The sequence below is a fragment of the Megalopta genalis genome, chromosome 4 (assembly GCF_051020955.1).
Source record: "Megalopta genalis isolate 19385.01 chromosome 4, iyMegGena1_principal, whole genome shotgun sequence".
In the NCBI taxonomy this organism is placed as follows: domain Eukaryota; kingdom Metazoa; phylum Arthropoda; class Insecta; order Hymenoptera; family Halictidae; genus Megalopta; species Megalopta genalis.
Genome location: NC_135016.1, coordinates 12,463,488 through 12,481,910, shown reverse-complemented (window position 1 = coordinate 12,481,910; position 18,423 = coordinate 12,463,488). Strand labels below are relative to the sequence as shown.

Below are 18,423 nucleotides of genomic sequence, written 5' to 3'. Positions count from 1 at the left end.
TGCTCTCCCCGTTTCCCCATGGAACCACGAGGAGGAACGGAACGGAATCGTCTCCGGAGAGGTCGAGCGAAATGGACGGGAAAAAAACGTGCGAGAGAAAAATGGGAAAAAGCGGCTTTCCGAGGAATGCTGTCGAGGGAAATGGCGGTGTCAAGACGCCCGCGCGAGATAGAGAGAGGGAGCGAGATCCATCTCCCGACGAGTTATCTCGCCGGCTGATCGCGCGAACGTTCCCAGAGTTTCCTCGCAATCGGACGTTCCTCCTTGCCGGGCTGGACGAGTAATAACGCGGATACGCCGATGCAGGACAGTGCGTCAGCCAGCTCGGAGCGTACGCGCATCAGTTAGGAAACCTTAATCACCGTCAAGGGATCTCGAATAGAGCTGACTACGTTTTAATTACTCGGCGAGCGAGGCAGCGTAGAATGACATCAAGATGCCCGGGGGGTGACGAGGAGCACGGCAGAATGGGAGGACGTCGGAGGCGAAGGAGCGTTGACCGCTCGTAAAAACAGCACCGGCAGTTTTCCAGTCCGCCCCCTGCTTAATCACCGGTCCAATGCAAATACCGACGACGCGGCTCGCGGGCGTCGATAACAGACGCCGATAATCGAGGACGATCGGCTCTCGTCCCAGGCTCTCGTTCGCCTCCTCGGACTTTATTAACGAGGATTCATTTTTGCCGGCCGCCACGATTTATTTCTCCTTTATTCGGCCGCGAGCTCGCCGACAACCTAATCCGTCGTTCTTTCCGCGAAACGCGCCGTCGCGGCAACAAGTGTTCCGTCTCCGGCAGCGAGAGATCGCCGACTTCATTCGCGGCAGCTGTTTAGATTTTAATTTATAGCTGCGAGTAGGACTCTTCCACTCGGGTCGAGGATGATATCGATATTGTATTGGATTTTTTGAAAAATAAGACAGTATCGAGGCAAGAAATTGTAAGTATTTTTAGTGGGAGATGCGAGAATATTATTGCTCTGAAGCAAGAATATAAATAATACAAGAAAATACACTCGATATCTTGTGAGAATCTTGGCTTTGATTTGTTTAGAGTTTGCAACTTGATTGAATACTGTTAAATACAATATTGTACTTATCTTAAAGGATTTGAATAATTTGAATCTTTTAAAAATGATTATTTACTTTAAAAATATAGCTTCATTTTGTAAAATAAAAGTAAAATGAAATAAATAGTTTCATCTCATAAAATAAAAGCAAAATAAAATATATAGTTTCATTTCATAAAATTAAAGCAAAATAAAAGGTCATAAATAGTTTCAATTCATAAAATAAAAGTGAAATAAAATAAATAGTTTAAGTTCATAAAAAGCAAAATAAAATAAATAATTTCAATTCCTAAAGTAAAAGTAAAAGTAAAATATGTAGTTTTATTTCGTGAAATAAATGTAAAATAATATAAATAGTTTTAAAAATCATCGTAGTATGATGACTTATTTTAAATTGAAGCTTGAAACCTCTACTTTAGTACCATCTTTCTGGATTTTAAAATTGATGCACCCTTTACCATTGTTATCCTTTAAATCTGAGGCCATGTTTGTCATATAGAAAATTGTCAATTTCGACGAATTGCACGGACTTTGTAAAATTTTTTTCGGTGATGCCGTCTGCAGCGCAATGAAGGTTCATCCTTCCCCTTTAATTTGAAAGAAAAGCAACGTGGCTGTGATTTTTATTCGCAAAGTTACAGCACCTCAAAGTAACCCTTGCATTTTTGTTACGTACCATCCGCATTGGCGTTATCGGACGTGCACCACGGATAAATTTATCAAGCTCCACTTGTTACATCCAACATAAAATCCAAAAATATTATCTTAAACTAGAGATTGCAAGCTTTAATTGAAGAAAAAAGTCGTCATCCTACGATGATTTTTCACGGAGTTATCGTCGGTCGAAGTTGGTCAATCTTCACGAAAAATTTCTCTACGCTACAATTTTGTCAAGCAATGCATTTATATTTGATATTATTTATATATTATACCCTGATCAATTTATGATACAGCAATGGGTTCGCGTAGCCTCTTAAGGCTGCTGTAGTTCCTATAGATGGACAAACCCCAGATGATGTACGACATCTCGAAGTTATGCGGAAACACGTTTAGAGTCGCAGCTTGTCAACGATACAATGAATTTCAGAATCCATACTTTCAATCCTCAAAGGAAATTGCGTGCAATTTGCATTTATTATGTGAAATAGTATTAGATCTTAAATCCATAATCGAAAGTCAAAGTCGTCATCCTACGATGATTTTTCACGGAGTTATCGTCGGTCGAAGTTGGTCAATCTTCACGAAAAATTTCTCTACGCTACAATTTTGTCAAGCAACGTATTTATATTTGATATTTGTTCAATAACGAGATCATATGGCTCAGCGAGCATCGTATCATTGTCTTGTATCGTGGAAGTCCTACCTGAAAGTCTGCCACGGGGATCGCGTGTCCATCTATCGCCGCGGCCTTGGGGGAATTCAGACTAGGTCGATGAAGAGGTCTAAATCCTTTCGTGTGACTTTTTCGATCCGTTCATGCCGGCTTCTTTCTTCCAAGAAATAACATACGAAACTCGGATATTATCCCACGTTTACGTGCGAGACCTATCACGGATATCCCCGAGGACCTGTTCCCGAACGAGCTCGCCCGGTGACGGTTATATGACGGAATAGTCCGCGTACGGTTTTCTCGGAAGGTAATTCCAGAATTTCTTATTGCCGATTAGGATCTGCCCGAGAGTTTTACAGTCTGTCTCTCCCTCGTAGCGGATCGTTCGCGATCGGTCCCGAACGAGCCACCAGCGCGCCGCGTCGATAGAGGAGTTCCCACGTAGTCCGCGTTCGAGCCTCCATCGCGTTCGAGAGATTGCCAGCATGAAAACGGGGATAATTGTAGCTTGGTAAATACCGCTACTTAATACCCAGCGTGCTGCTCGTACACGCGTACGTAGACCGTACACAGCTAGTCGCGGAGCACGTATTAGCTCCTCCGTTGGTTCGTGGCAGCGTCAATCCGTTTGGAAAACGCTGCTATTTCTCTCTTTCTTTCTTTCCTTCTTTCTTTCTTTCCCTTTCCCGTTCCCGTTCTTTCTCCTCTATTCCTCTTTCTCTCTTTGACTCTTCTCGCGCGGCCTGCAGAAAACGACGTACATAATTGTACGCGGTCAGTTGCCTGCGATGCGGTACGCGCTTCCGCCGTGAATCTGGCTCGCTGGTAATTTCACGGTATCGCGGCCACCGATTCCTCCCCAAATCCGTGTGCCACCGATCGCGGCACTCGATCGGTGCCTACTTTTCTCCGATTCGAATTAGATCTGTCACCGAGTTATTATTGTTAGCAGCTGCTAGCAATTTGACTCGAGTTAACCGTTAATGTAGCCTAAGTAATGTAGTAACCATGTTCTCAGGTGACAGATTTTCGTTTTTGGACATTTTTGAAGCTGTTGGCGTGACAGTCGAAGTTATCGAGTAACTGGTTATCTGACAGATCGTGGATCTTTATGCGAATTACAAATTTTCTTTGTCGATCGCAGTGAATAATAGTTGTTCCCCAATAATAGTTGTTCCCCTCTTTCTTTAATTCCTTGTCGTATTTTCTTCACAATTACAATGATTAGAAGTTTTTTCGATTATAATAATCTCTAGGAAGGTAGAAGACTATTTGTGTTTATCGTGTGTCCATGTTTACTTAAATGTTTAAATACCGATGACAAGAAATTCGAATTTTATTCGGAGTAAAAATATGTAAAATAAAATACAAAATAAAATATACGGGACAGCATTTATACCTAACAGGCTATTACTAGAAATCTCCATCACGTGTTAGACTCGTCAACGTATGGCAAGGGGTTAATCAATTTGGTACGTATTATATTCAACTAATTAAGTTGATTAACCCCTTGCCATACTTCGACGAGTCTGACACGTGATGGAGATTTCTAGTAATAACCCGTTATAAGTGTGAATGCTATTCCGTTCTTTTTAGTCTGAATAAAAATCTGACTTCTTGTCATCGGTATTTAAACATTTAAGTAAGCGTTGACGCACGTTAAATATAAATTGTCTTTAATCTTCTTAGAGATTATTAGAATCGAGAAAATTTTAATAATTGTAACTGTGAAGAAAACGGTACTGCAAGTGTGTCGCATACGTAAGCAATGTTAAATTTTTAGCATTTTTCTGATGTTTTAAATTTCATCGACTAGTTTTTACAATGAACAGTATTCGTTTCTTCTAAATTGAAAGAAGATTTGATTCTTCTGTTATCACCGTTCAGGAGTGAAAGTAAAGGGAGACATACGAGAAACAAGAATTGTCTCGTTCAATAGGGGAATGATTAAGAAAAAGGGTTAATTAACGCAGCTGTGAAAGAAATCATAGTGCACGGAGTTCAGTTGAACGAGTTGAACATTATAGAACATTAATTTCTTCAAATGTTTTGCACTCGTTGCAATTTGTTTTGGTCATTGTTGTCATAAATGGATAAAATTAAATGGATAAAAAGCATTTCATAGTGCACGGAGGTCATTTGAACTAGTTGAACATTATAGAACATTAATTTCTTCAAATGTTTTGCACTCGTTGCAATTTGTTTTAGTCATTGTTGTCATAAATGGATAAAATTAAATGGATAAAAAGTATTTCTGCTCCACCTGGCTATCTCATGAACAGGGTAAATTTCGGTATTTCGGTTACACACACACACACGCGCGCGCGCGCACACACACACACACACACACGCACACAAGGCCGTACGTTTACATAATATACATGCAATATACATTTTACTTCTACAATCCCCAAGCATTTATGCATAAGTTTCACATTACTTGTAAATGTATGCGTATTGTATGTGTAGTAACTTGTAATTAGACTGTGGATTTTGTTCATTTATTGGAAAATTTATAGGTGAAACATAGAATAGTGATACAATTAAAAGAAACTGAAAATGTGGGTATGTCAATTGCAACTTGTTAAAATTATTTAAGAAAGAAACAAGACTGCATTTGGCTCTTACGTCTTGCAATTGATGTTTACTTTTTGAAAGGAACCAAAGTCAGATAGCCTAACCCTATTTTGACCCCTGATTTTAATGACTGATTTGATCCCTTTTGATACCCTGATCAATTTATGATAGAGTCATGGGTTCCCGTAACCTCTTAAGGCTGCTGTAATTCCTGTAGATGGACAAACCCCAGATGGTGTCCGGCATCTCGAAGTTATTCGAACACACGTTTAGAGCCGCAGTTTGTCAACGATACAATGAATTTCAGAATCCATACTTTCAATCCCCAGAGGAAATTGCTTGCAATTTGCATTTATTATGTGAAATACTATTAGATCTGAAATCCATAATCGAAAGTCAAAACCGAAGAATAAGAGTCATAAAACGAATATAATAACGGTCCTGAAGAACCGAAACCGAAACCGAAATACCTTATAATAGTTACGAGAATATTTCGGTTCTTTATAATTGTTTCAAGACCCGGAACCGAGGTCATAGAACTCTTCTCAATCTCTGATTAATGGAAAATCTGGTGCAACCCAGGGAAAACCTGGGACATTCGAGTCATTTATAGCGGGATGACTTTGTTCGAAAAGCCCACAAAGAGCATTTAGGCGAACTTCGTTCAGCAAGCAGACAGTCGTCTATAAATCTATAGTGTCCTCTACGAATACTAGTCATTGCGACTTTACAATTTCTAGAAATAACGGGAAAATTCCCAATTTCTAATTGTTTGCTTTTAACACGTTAAGTGCCGAATATATATCAACTCGAAAAGCTCACAAAATATAAAAATCATTTAATTAATGAAACCGAAACTAGAAAGTGAAAATACACCACAGGAGATATTAGTTCAGCTATTTTGTATTCTAGAAATCCTAGTAACATTTAGTTTGGTCAATAGATTACAATAAAAATAAATTTCAAAAACGTAGATGAAAAGTAGTTAATTATCAGGGCACTGAACGCAATTAAATTGCGAGGTTTGGATCGGGTGCCATTAGTCCAATTGGTATTATTACAACTATAAATCAAACTATAATGAAGGAAAAGGAAGGAAGTATTATTTAGTATTCCACAGTATTCCATAAATTACGGTAAACATTAATTTTACAATTATCATCCAAGGTTGTTAGATTACAAGTAACCCTTGCACTTTTATCGTCGGTTTCATTGCCAGTGATTCCAATATGTCCAAGAACCCTTGTTAAAGCAATACAGTAAATTATCCCCAATTATTATCCCCTCAGCTTCTGAACAAAAATGGACGATTTGGGAAGAGAAGATACAATTACAGTAAGTTCTCTCTAATTGACGTTCAGATTGTGCACAAAAATTGACAGTTTAAGAAGAGGAGATACGATTATTTTCACAGTTTTCATGATTACCGATTGTCAACAACTATAAAAATGAGTCACAAGGCTCGAATAATCGTATCTCCTGTTCCCAAATTGTCCATTTTTGTGCAATCTGAGCATCAATTAGGGAGAATTTATTATATTCGAGCTGAAGACTTATCAGCTAAGAAACAATTGAAGAGAATTTACTATGTACTATGTAATTATCGCTCAGCTTGGAAACAAAAATGGACAATTTGGGAAGAGAAGATGCGATTATTCGAGCCTCGCGGCTCGTTTTTATCGTTGTTGACAATCGGCGACTACAAAAACGAGGCGCGAGGCTCGAGGTTCGAACAATGATATTCTCCTCTTCTCAAATTGCTCATTTTCGTTCATATGCTGAGCGTCAATTTGAGAAAATTTACTGTATTTTCCTTTCGAATGTCTGCTGCAATAATTTTCTGTACACATTGGACAATAGCGTACTATGTCAATTTGCTAATGGTTTCTGGAACAGATTTCGAATCAGCGGAAGCGGAAAATCTGTTTCATTTAATTTTGAACCGTGCATGTACTTTTAATTGAAGAGTTTTTAGCACTAGATTTACGGAGCACAAAAAACAGCTGCTTTATATTAGTTTATAAAAGTAACAATAATACATTTATTCCGATTTTCAACAAGTGTCATTGTAACGTTTGCCATAAGTGACATATAAATCGAATAAATATCTCAGAAATGTATCTTTACATTAATAATAGTGAATTAAAAAATTAGTGACCCGTCATTTTGACGGGTTCTGTATATCTAGTGTTAATCGAAAATTATGATTTAATATTCATATTAGGCACGAACTCAAACTCAAATTCGAGGGCATCGCTTCCTCCCCCTCGCCCCCGCGAAGTGTCAACCGGCTCGAGCCAATTGTCGTATCTGCGCAAAAAACTGCTCCCGATCGCAGTCATTACGCAAATGCCGCGTGTAACTCACGGCTGCGTCGATTCCTTCCCCGATGCTTCTCACGTTTCTAAGATCGATCGGTCGCGTATACCGTGCTGCCGTCCTCAACGTCGAGCGACATCGATCGATCGGTGTACGAAACGCGCGGCTCGATACGAATCTCGCATCCGGCCGCGGCGTCGAACTCGAAATCGGTGGCCGGCAGTGATCGATTCCTATCGGCAAATCGCGGATCGAGCGTTTCTTCTTTCTCCGGCGGGCCTTTTTTGCCCGAATTCCCCGTTGAACTGCGATCGGGAAAAACTCGCTAGCCGCGTGTGCTTAATTGGCAAACGTCAAATGAATCTATCCCGGCTTAATTGTGGGTAATTATGCGGTACGTTAACTGCGGTCGTAATTAAGAGTAACGCGATCTTGTCTCCTTGAGTAAACAGGTTTGCCGGTTTATCGGCGCGGATGGTAGTCGGGAACGAAAACCACGTCGTCGTGCAGCGCGGACATTTCTTTCCGCGAAGACGAGACCTCACGCGTTCAAACGAGTTTTACAGTCGCAACATTGTCGTCCAAGTTCGCCATAATTGCTAGCGGGCAAGGCTGATCCGTCGATAACCGGCTAATAAGAGGTCTAATTGCAACAATTTTTAGCGGCTTCGATTATCAGCTTTAAACAATGCTAGCCGGGGACCGTGGCAGTTCCTCGTTGCCGTAGTCGTCGCAAATATTCAACGGTGAATTGCAGTTCCGCGGACAGCGTGACCCGGCCGAGAGGGACGCAGGATCTCCGCTGGTTCGTCGTCGGATTAGCGGATCGGCCGCGAACGGGTCCTGGACAAGAGCACGCGCAGAATTCGGAAGTCCATCGTGAAGTAAGTAAGCGCCGATCTCGCGACGATAATTGAAATCGTAGGCATCACGAACCGCGAGATGCTCTCTAACCGCCTAGAAACTGGTTTACCGTGCCGGCATTTCGATGGGATACATCCATTCGGGAATATTTCGCTGGCAGGCTTCCGCGTAACAGAGCTGCTTTCGAGTCGTCGTGACTCTCTTTGCGTGGAGCCGACAGGGAACATCGTCATTATGCGTCTTGAGGCTTCGCGCACACATCGGCCGGCGAAAAGTTAGGCGGAGCACGCGATCCACGGATTTCTTGCTATACAGGATCTTCCAACCAGAGGATTCGCTTTGATTCGTCGAGAATACGTGTATTTTTTCTTTTTTGCGAATTATTATACGATTTTTATGTCAGTTGGTAGATTATTATTATTATTATTATTATTTCAATGTGATTGGTTCTTTTAATGTTTCTGATATTTCTAATATTTCTAGGAGAAATATTAGAATATCGTATAATAGAATATCGATTATAGAATAATCGTATAATAATATTATTATACGATTTTTATTTCAATTGGTAGATTATTATTATTATTATTATTATTATTTCAATGTGATTGGTTCTTTTAATGTTTCTGATATTTCTAATATTTCTAGGAGAAATATTAGAATATCGTATAATAGAATATCGATTATAGAATAATCGTATAATAATATTATTATACGATTTTTATTTCAATTGGTAGATTATTATTATTATTATTATTATTATTATTTCAATGTGATTGGTTCTTTTAATGTTTCTGATATTTCTAATATTTCTAGAAGAAATGTTTGGGTATACTCTTTTTTCGAAGCATATATTGTAATATAAATCGTGCCATGTTTAAATAAATTCGATTTAAATTAAATAAATCAATCAACATAACCTTGGCGTTGTTATAAAACAATATATGATATATAACGCAAAACGATGCCGGCCAAATGGCTTCGAGGACCTCTGTTTGCACGTCCATTCTCTTTTAATGAAATTTTCCATCACATTTTCACACATTTGCGGCTCCACTTCATCGATAACGACTCGTGTGTTGTCTTTAACGCATCGACTGCTAAACTTATTTCGAAAAAATTTGTTCTAGTCGCAAACATTTAAAAGAAAATAGAGCAATAGTAAGTAAAAAATAATAATAAGTAAAAAAAGGTAAAAAATAAGAAATAATTTAATGCGATGCAATTTGATAAAAATAATTTAATATCTTTTACTTCTTATCAATAAGTAAAAAATATTTTAATAAGTATTTAATTTTTAATAAGTATATATTTTAATATTTTAATAAGTACAAGGTATTAAATTATTTTCATTAAATTACATTACATTAAATTATTTTTTATTTATTACCTCTTTTTACTTACTATTATTTGCTTTTTACCTTTACTCTGTTTTCTTGTTAAATGTTTGCGGACACTTATTATAAATAAGTAAAAAGTATTAAATAAATCCTTCTTATGAGACCTTTTTGTTAGCAATGAACGAAACTAAAGCGAACTGTCAACTACGATATAAATCAACGTGTTAAATGCTTCAATAGACTGAAGAGCATCGGCACAAACTTACTTTTCCACGTAGCCCGAAAGAAAAAAAGTCAAAGGTGTTAAATCGTACGATCTCGTCGGTCAATTTTGATCACCATTACGAGAAATGACTCTGCCGGGAAATTTTTCTCGCAAAAGAGTAACGCTGTGGTCACTCGTGTGACGCGGAGCGTAGCGTTGTCTTGCTGGAAATAATCATCGAAATGTTTCAGCTTAATTTTCACCACTTTTGTAGATAATTTAAACTATTTCGATTCGGTATTAAAGCGTGCATCGTTCCATTTTGATTAACGACGTAGTTTTCACTTGTCCTCTGCCAAAAAGGACTGCAAATCGTTTGATTCGCAGAATAGCGGGCTATTCAAAATAACACCAGTAATTGTAAGTATTAATAAGCGATATTTCAAATATCGATGCTTTTCAAGTCGAACATTGATATTTTGTATCGATATTTAATATTACGATAGATTTGAGTGTCGTTACGCAGTTTGCAAGTATCAAAATTTTGTTGCAATCGCTGCTTATATTTGTCATAAACAGAACAATTCTTTTAGGTTCTTTAGTCTTAAGTGTTATCTAGCATTTGACTGCTTCTCTTGATTTTGTAACATATTTTATATACAGGGTGTTCCGCATTTTTCCATACATAACTCGGGAGTGTGTTCTGCAAGAAAAAATAAGACTGAAATGTTATATAACAGAAAGTCCATAAACGCTTTGTTGTGTCGAAAATAAGAAATGTGAAAGATGTGAAGCAACTCTGGAGAGTTTTACTCTTAGATGGACACTCGCCTTTAATTATAAAAATCAACATCGTCTGCGAAGAGACCAGACAAAATCACAAGCAACTGAAATCAACCATAAATTCAATAACTCGTCGATGCCAAATTTGTGTCAACAAAGGCGAGCGTCGCTTTGAAATGGAGATGTACAGTTCTCGTGCGACAAGAAGGCACCTTTGTTCCCTTTTATTAGCTGCCCCACAGCCGCAGCTATCGATCGCTATTGGCCGAAAACAGCGACAAAGATCGACGGCGGTCGATAGCGAACAATAGTTGCGGCAGTGGGGCAGCTAGTAAGCGGGGAAAGGTAAACACATAGGTGTCTTCTTGCCGCGTGAGAACTATAGGTATATTTATTTATATTTTATTATTTTATTTTTATTTAAATAGCGTTTAAATAATATTTTGTATTTTTGTCACAAATTCTTAACAAAGAATTTATGGACTTTTTATTGCATTATATTTTAGTCTTTTTTCCACTAGTAGAACACACTCCTAAACTAGATACGGAAAAATGCAGAACACCCAGTATGTGTTTTGTTATATATTAAACTTAATTTACACATCTCATCGTATGAAGCGAGATAGCGATTATTTAGAAAACAAATCAACCGGTTTTGCGTCACTATATTCTAAATATTCATTAAGATGATATTTATTATTGAAGTAATAAAGTAAATTAAGTAAAAAATGTGTAATATCGAAAAAGGAATTTATAAACGAATAATTTACTTGCATTCCTGGATTTCGTTTCATAATTTAATCAATATATAGTACATTAATAATTTAATATCAACACGAAAAACTCACACAATATCAAAGTCATTTAATTAATGAAACCGAAACTAGAAAGTGAAAATACACCACAGGAAATATTAGTTCAGCTATTTTGTATTCTACAAATCCTAGTAACATTCAATTTGGTCAATAGATTAAAATAAGAATAAATTTCAAAAACCTAGATAAAAATTAGTTAATTATCAGGGCACTGAACGTATTAAATTACGAGGTTTGGATCGGGTGCCGTTAGTACAATTGATATTATAATAGTTATAAATTATATGATAATGAAGGAAAAGGAGAAGGAAACGATACTCAGTATTCCACAGTATTCCATAAATTACGGTAAATATTAATTTTACAATTATCATCCAAGAGGGTGTTAGATTACAATTAAACCGTTGCACTTCTATCGGCGATAGAAGGAAAGATTCTGGCGATTTCATTGCCCGTGATTTCAACATGTCCAAGATTCCATGTTAAAGCAATACAGTAAATTATACCCAGTTAACCCTCAGCTTCTGAACAAAAATGGACAATTTGGGAAGGGGAGATACAGTTGCAGTAAATTAATTGCCGATAATTGCCGCTCAGATTGTGCAAAAAAATGGACAGTTTAAGGAAAGGAGATACGATTATTTTTACAGTTTTTATAATTACCGATTGTCAACAACTATAAAAATGAGTCACAAGGCTCGAATAATCGTATCTCCTTTTCCCAAATTGCCCATTTTTGTGCAATCTGAACGTCAATTAGGGAGTATTTATTATATTCGAGCTGAGGACTTAATGTCGATATCGCATGTATCGATACTCTGGATATCAATGCGTAACGATACTTTGGACATCAATACGTATCGATACTCTGGATATCAATACATATCGATAGTCTGGATATCAATATGTGTCGATGCTCTGAATATCAATACGTATCGATATTGTGGACATCAATACGTATCGATACTCTGGATATCAATACATATCGATAATCTGGATATCAATATGTATCGATGTTCTGAATATCAATACGTATCGATAGTCTGAATATCAATACGTATCGATACTCTGGATATCAATACATATCGATGCTCTGAATATCAATACGTATCGATATTGTGGACATCAATACGTATCGATACTCTGGATATCAATACATATCGATAGTCTGGATATCAATATGTATCGATGCTCTGAATATCAATACGTATCGATAGTCTGAATATCAATACGTATCGATACTCTGGATATCAATACGTATTGATACTCTGGATATCAATACATATCGATGCTCTGAATATCAATACATATCGATACTCTGGATACCAATACATATCGATACTCTGAACATCAATACGTATCGATACGAAATATCGATACAATTCACGTGTACCATCATCACCAGTTGGAAGAGCCTGTACACGTAGAGGCAGAAAAGAACGGAGGAGAACAGAGCAGAGCAGAACGCGGCGCCACGGCCTTGAGTCATGGCCTACCCCCGCCGAAGCGGAGCGTTTATCTCGTCCTCCGAATGTCGGAAACGTATCTATCCGTTCGTCATTTTTTTCTCATCTCGTCTCCTGTTCCACGTCCGTGCGCCCACCGCCCATCGTTCTTCGGCGAGAAGATTGCCGCTCGTTAGCCTCCTTTTTGCCAATAGCTTACGCAAAAGATCCGCCGTGGAAAAAAGGGGCAGCAAGAAGATCGCGGGATCACGGCCGAGCTGCGAAGTGAACGTCGCAGAATTTTTGGTAATCGTTTCGGCAAATCGAAACCTCGTCGCTCGTGAAACTTCGACATCGCCTCCCCGTCCCCTTCGCCGCGGGGGTACACATTTTCCGCGGCGACCGAGGAACCCACACGCGCCCGGAAACGGTACCAGCACCGGTATCGGTAATTACGCGCCAATACCGACGGCGTTGCCGGCTGCCGAACGATCGACGTTTTTGTCAAGCGCAATTTAATTATCCCGTCAATCTATTTTCATTCCCGCAACGACCGATCCGCTTCAATTACACCGGAGGAGAAAACCCCGGCTATCGTACGTTTGCAAATGTCGGTGGAATATAATTTAGAGCTCCTTAAAGAAGCCGTTTACAAGCTTTTTGCGCCATTAACGTCGCTGAATATAGAGCGATCTTGTAACATGCCAAACGCGTGAGAAGCGTCCGAGAGCGCGAGCGGACTTTCCGAGCGATGCACGCGCGGCCGCTGGAATCGCGTGTCGCACCAAAATGTTTTCCCCGGGACCGGAAACGACGTCCCCGACCTCGGGCCCGTGAAAAAGTCCGCGGGAAAAGGTGTCCGGAGCGCGATCATGCGGCAAATCAGCGGCTAGTTCCTATTTTGTATGCATATAGGCTAATGTTTAACCACAACCTCGACGCTGTTAATTGCCGCGCGCCTTGTTATTAGCTCGATACGGCCGGGTTTTGATCGGAATTACAGTACATTAACGAGTAATTATGTCCATACCGTGAAAGCTTCGCGCCGTTGTTCCCTCCGTACCGGTCCTGTTCCCCGGCGCGATCGTAAGAGAGCTCTAAACGGTACGCCCGATTCCTTCGAGGAGATTGCGTTATCCGCTCGCAACGACGCGTTTCCAAAAGGCCCGATATAAATCTCCCGTTCTATCCGGCGGCACGATCGAACCAGCTCTCGAGTAAAATACGAGCCCGATAAATGTACGGTTAATGGAATTCATGAGGATAGGAGCGGACGGAGCGGACGGAAGCCGGAGTCGCTGTACATCACTTCGGGGCTCGAGTGCGCTCTCATTTTTTCGGGGGTCATAGGTCCGTCGCTTGCTCCCCTCCGGAACGAATCCGCTCGGTCGCCGCAGGAAAAAGGGACATTTATCCATGGATATTTGCACATTCTTCCACACTTTTCCGCGATTTTGCCCTGACACGGGCCGATGGCTCGGCAGTCGCGCGTGACCGTAGGTTTGTTCGGTTTTTGCGGATTTTTGTGTGCTCGTGGACTAGGGTAGTGGTGTTGGTTGCTGTGGGGTGACCAATTTCTGTGACTTTGGTTCGTTTTTGGGTATTTATTAAAAAATAAATAAAAGAAAAGAATTAAAAAATTGAATCTTATTCGATAAATATAAAGAATTAATTATGCCCGAATACGAACCAAAAGTTCTTTTATTTCGTTTAATTTCGAGTAAAAAAATTTAATGTCTTGTTGGATAAATATAAAGTCAATTATACCGGGAAACAAACCAAAAATTCTTTCGTTTCGTTTGTTTTTTAATCAATAAATTTAATATGTCTTATTCGATAAATATAAAGAATTAAGTATGCCCGAAAACGAACCAAAAGTTCTTTTATTTCGTTTAATTTTGTGAATTAAACAATTTAATGTCTTATTGGATAAATATAAAGTCAATTACACCTGAATATGAACCGAAAATTCTTTCATTCCGCTTGTTTTTTAATAAATGAATTTAATATATCTTACTCGATATATAAAGAATTAATTATGCTCGGAAAAAAAACAAAAATTCTTTTATTTCGTTTATTTATTCGATTTATTAATCAGTAAATTGAATACGTTTTATCCGTTAATTATATAAAGAATTAATTGTGCCAGCAAACAAACCAAAAATTCTTTCATTTCGTTTGCTCTTAAAATCAATAAATTTAATATGCCTCATTCTATAAATAAAGAATTAATTGTGTTCGAAAACAAACCGGGAATTCTTTTATTTCGTTTACTTTTGAATCAAAGAATGTAATGTGTCTTATTCGATAAATAAAGAATTAATTATATCCAAAAACAAATCAAAGGCGCAGCAATTGGTCACCGAACAGTAACCGACTCCATTAACCTAACAGGTGCCCATTTCATCATCGACTGACCCAGGATAGGAAACGTCTGTTTCACCACTGGGCGTCACATGATAGACGTTCGTGGACTAGTCGATGTCTATTTCACCACTGAGTCGCCAGTAGCGAAGAAATTCGTGGACTAACCAATGTCTATTTCATCACCTCACAGTGGCCTGTGCAGCCGCTTTTCGTGTACAAAAGTCAATTTTTCAAATTCAATATACAGTGGCTCACGAAACTGATCAAACCGCGGATCTTTATGCAAAATAACAATGTTGTTTTATGAGCATTAACAATGTTTTTTATGAGCATTCCACGCGTTGACGCGTAACACTTGGGCCCGAGTTTCGACGAGTTAAATGGCACGGCGAGGGGTTAATAACATTAATAAGTTGAAAATGGTTTATTGGAATCACTGGTTTTATTACAATATATTGGAATCGACTGGTTTTAATTCATTACTGTTCTAAATAGCACATAAATATACAGGGTGTCCCAAAAATGTCTCGCAATCCGGAAATGATGGATTCCTTAGGTTATTTGAAGTAACTTTTTCCTTAGCGAAAATGCAAACCGCGGCTTCGTTTACGAGTTATTAATGAAAAACACCAACCAATAAGAAGCGAGCTCTGCTGACGCGAGGCGGCCGAGCCAACGAGCGCGCGAAGCCCAGCTCCGCTCATTGGCTCGGCCGTCTCGCGCCAGCAGATCTCGCGTCTCATTGGTCACTGATTTTCGTTGATAAGTCGTAAACGAAGCCGCGGTTTGCATTTTCGCTAAGGAGAAAGTTGCTTCAAATGATCTCAGGAACCCTTCATTTCCGGATTACGAGACATTTTTGAGACACCCTGTAGAATCCATTGCTGACACAATATTTAGAATGGAATAATTTTATTCAAATTGGACTATAAATGACTTGTACTTTGCGGGACGGGGGGTTGTTTGAGGGATTGATTTACTAGACAATGGATAAAAAATTCTTTTTAGAAATTGCTATTGCGAATAACATAATAATTTAAAGCAAAAGCTATATTTCTTTTGACAGTCGCCAAACGATATCGTAACAAATAATCAGGTGCACTGAATTGTGATATTTCTTTTTTGAAAAAAAAGTGATTTACGCCATGTAACAATTACCGTAGGAGAGTGGCGATGTACGTCAAATTTGCTCCTAAGGCTGGTGATGATGAACGTCAAATTGACTTCGTAGCATTGTAATAACAGAGTGTGATACTACGTATCACTGTAATAGCAGTGAGTCGATGGCGAATTGACTCCGCATCAATCGTATTGACTCGAAGTCAAATTGACACCGCATCACTAGACAGTTTGACGTGTAGTCACTATTATTTACTACATTTATAAATTATTTATCACATATTGATTTATTACAATTTGACTGCATGTAATCACCATTGAATACGAAGTCAATGTGACGGCATGTTACCATTAGTGATAATAAAACAGCGGTCATTACTTAAAGGTTAACTAATTTCGAAAGTATACTACAAGAAACTCCGATAAACACAGTATATTATTACTAGACTGCGGATTTTGTGCATTTGTAGCAGAAATGAGTAGGTGAAATGCAAAGTTACGAAGGATTTAAAGAACGTTATTTTCAACGTATTGCAATGGTTAGAAATCAAGATATACATTTTTATCCAACTTATGTTTCCCACGGGTAACGTCGAAATATTTTAATTATTACGATTATCTCAATTATTACGATAACATTAAAGAAAGTGAATCGTTGTTGGATTACTTATAATTTTCTGCATTCGCAATGTTTTCCGATGCTTGAAAAACTGTACGACGAATCGGGCAAATAAATTTCAGCAAATCCAGTACGTGCTTCTTCTTAGCTACGGAAATAGAAATTTACTTAACCCTCGCATGACGATGTCCGGGTCTGCGGTGACCTTTATGTGTTACATGTAAAGAAACGTAATAAATTACTTATTATGAGTAGAGAAAAAATAGCTTTTTTATTCAATATCATCTTTCATTATGACAACATGAGCAATAATAATAAAATAAATGAATCAATGAAAGTGAAATTATATAGTTGCTGGTATGTGATACCTGGCCATCGGTCACTATGGTCCGTCATACCTAGGGTTAACCCTTTGCACTCGACGCCATTTTAATTGTAAATCTAAAATCATTTTTCTGACTTGTAGTACTTTCAGTTTACAAGATAAAGTGCATTTTACGCGTACGAAATTGAGTCTCGTGATTCATACAACGGTTACGGTTTCAATAATGTTTAAAATCTAAACTTCGATAATATAAAAATTATCTTGGAACGTGATATAACAATTTTAGTGGTGCCTCAGAGTCACCACTCGAGTGCAAAGGGTTAATAAGAATTAGGCAGGTAAGGCAGGTAGTTGTAACGACCTTTATTCTTTGGCGACTTGTAAACGACCATCGATTCGTATTGATCCATTTGAAAACGATGATGACCTTGTTACGGGAAGGTAATTCCTCCCTAATTCGAGCACAAAACTGGACAATTTGGGAAAAGGAGATACAATTATTCGAGCCTTGCGGCTCGCTTTTATGGTTGTTCACAATCGGTAAATATAAAACCAAGCCGCAAGGTTCCAAATTGTCCATTTTTGTATACAATCTGAACAACAATTAGGGAGAAATTACACCGGGTCTACCAATTTTGTTTGCAAACTTTAGCCCGGGACTGAGGAAAAATAGATTTCTGAAATAGTAAATAGATTAGAAATATTTTATCTTCTCGCATAATACAGAATTTAAATTTTTATATTATATAAATAAAATAATAATAAATTTCTTCAAATAGTAGTTACGAATAAAATTACAAAAAAATAGTAATTACGAATAAAATAGTAGTTACATATGGAAATGTAACAATTGTCCGTATATAGGTACTCATTAAAACAAAGTTTATTTGACAAATTCTGTATTACATCAAAAAATAAAGATATCTATACAGTAAATTCTCCTCAATTTTCCTTCAGTTTGTAAACAAGAATGGACAACTTTTGGAAGAAGAGTTACGGCTCATTTTTATACTTGCATTAACAATTATATCTAAATAATAATTATACATATAAATATATTATATATAATTATTATATCGATATTTGATCGTATCTCCTTTTCTCAAATTATCTATCTTCGTTTACAAACTGAAGGAAAATTAGAGAGAATTTACTGTAATTCATCTACTATTCCAAAAATCTATTTCTCCCCAGCACTGCTTAACCCTTTGAGGCACGGTGGGATTAAAAACGTCCCATCTTTTTGAT

The 18,423-nt window shown here is 38.0% G+C and overlaps 1 protein-coding gene across 2 annotated transcripts in view; it reads left to right on the top strand.

Moving 5' to 3' along the window:
• The window catches only part of Sp1 (transcription factor Sp8), a 163,018-nt gene that overhangs the window by 17,729 nt on the left and 126,866 nt on the right, over positions 1-18,423 (top strand). Inside the window, exon 1 of one of the 2 annotated variants that reach the window (XM_076521322.1) lies at positions 8,157-8,177. The exons of the other annotated variant lie outside the window; for it this stretch is intronic. The gene's annotated coding sequence lies outside the window, so the exon portion shown is untranslated. Of the gene's footprint in view, positions 1-8,156; positions 8,178-18,423 lie in introns of those variants that run through there. 2 annotated transcript variants of the gene reach the window in all.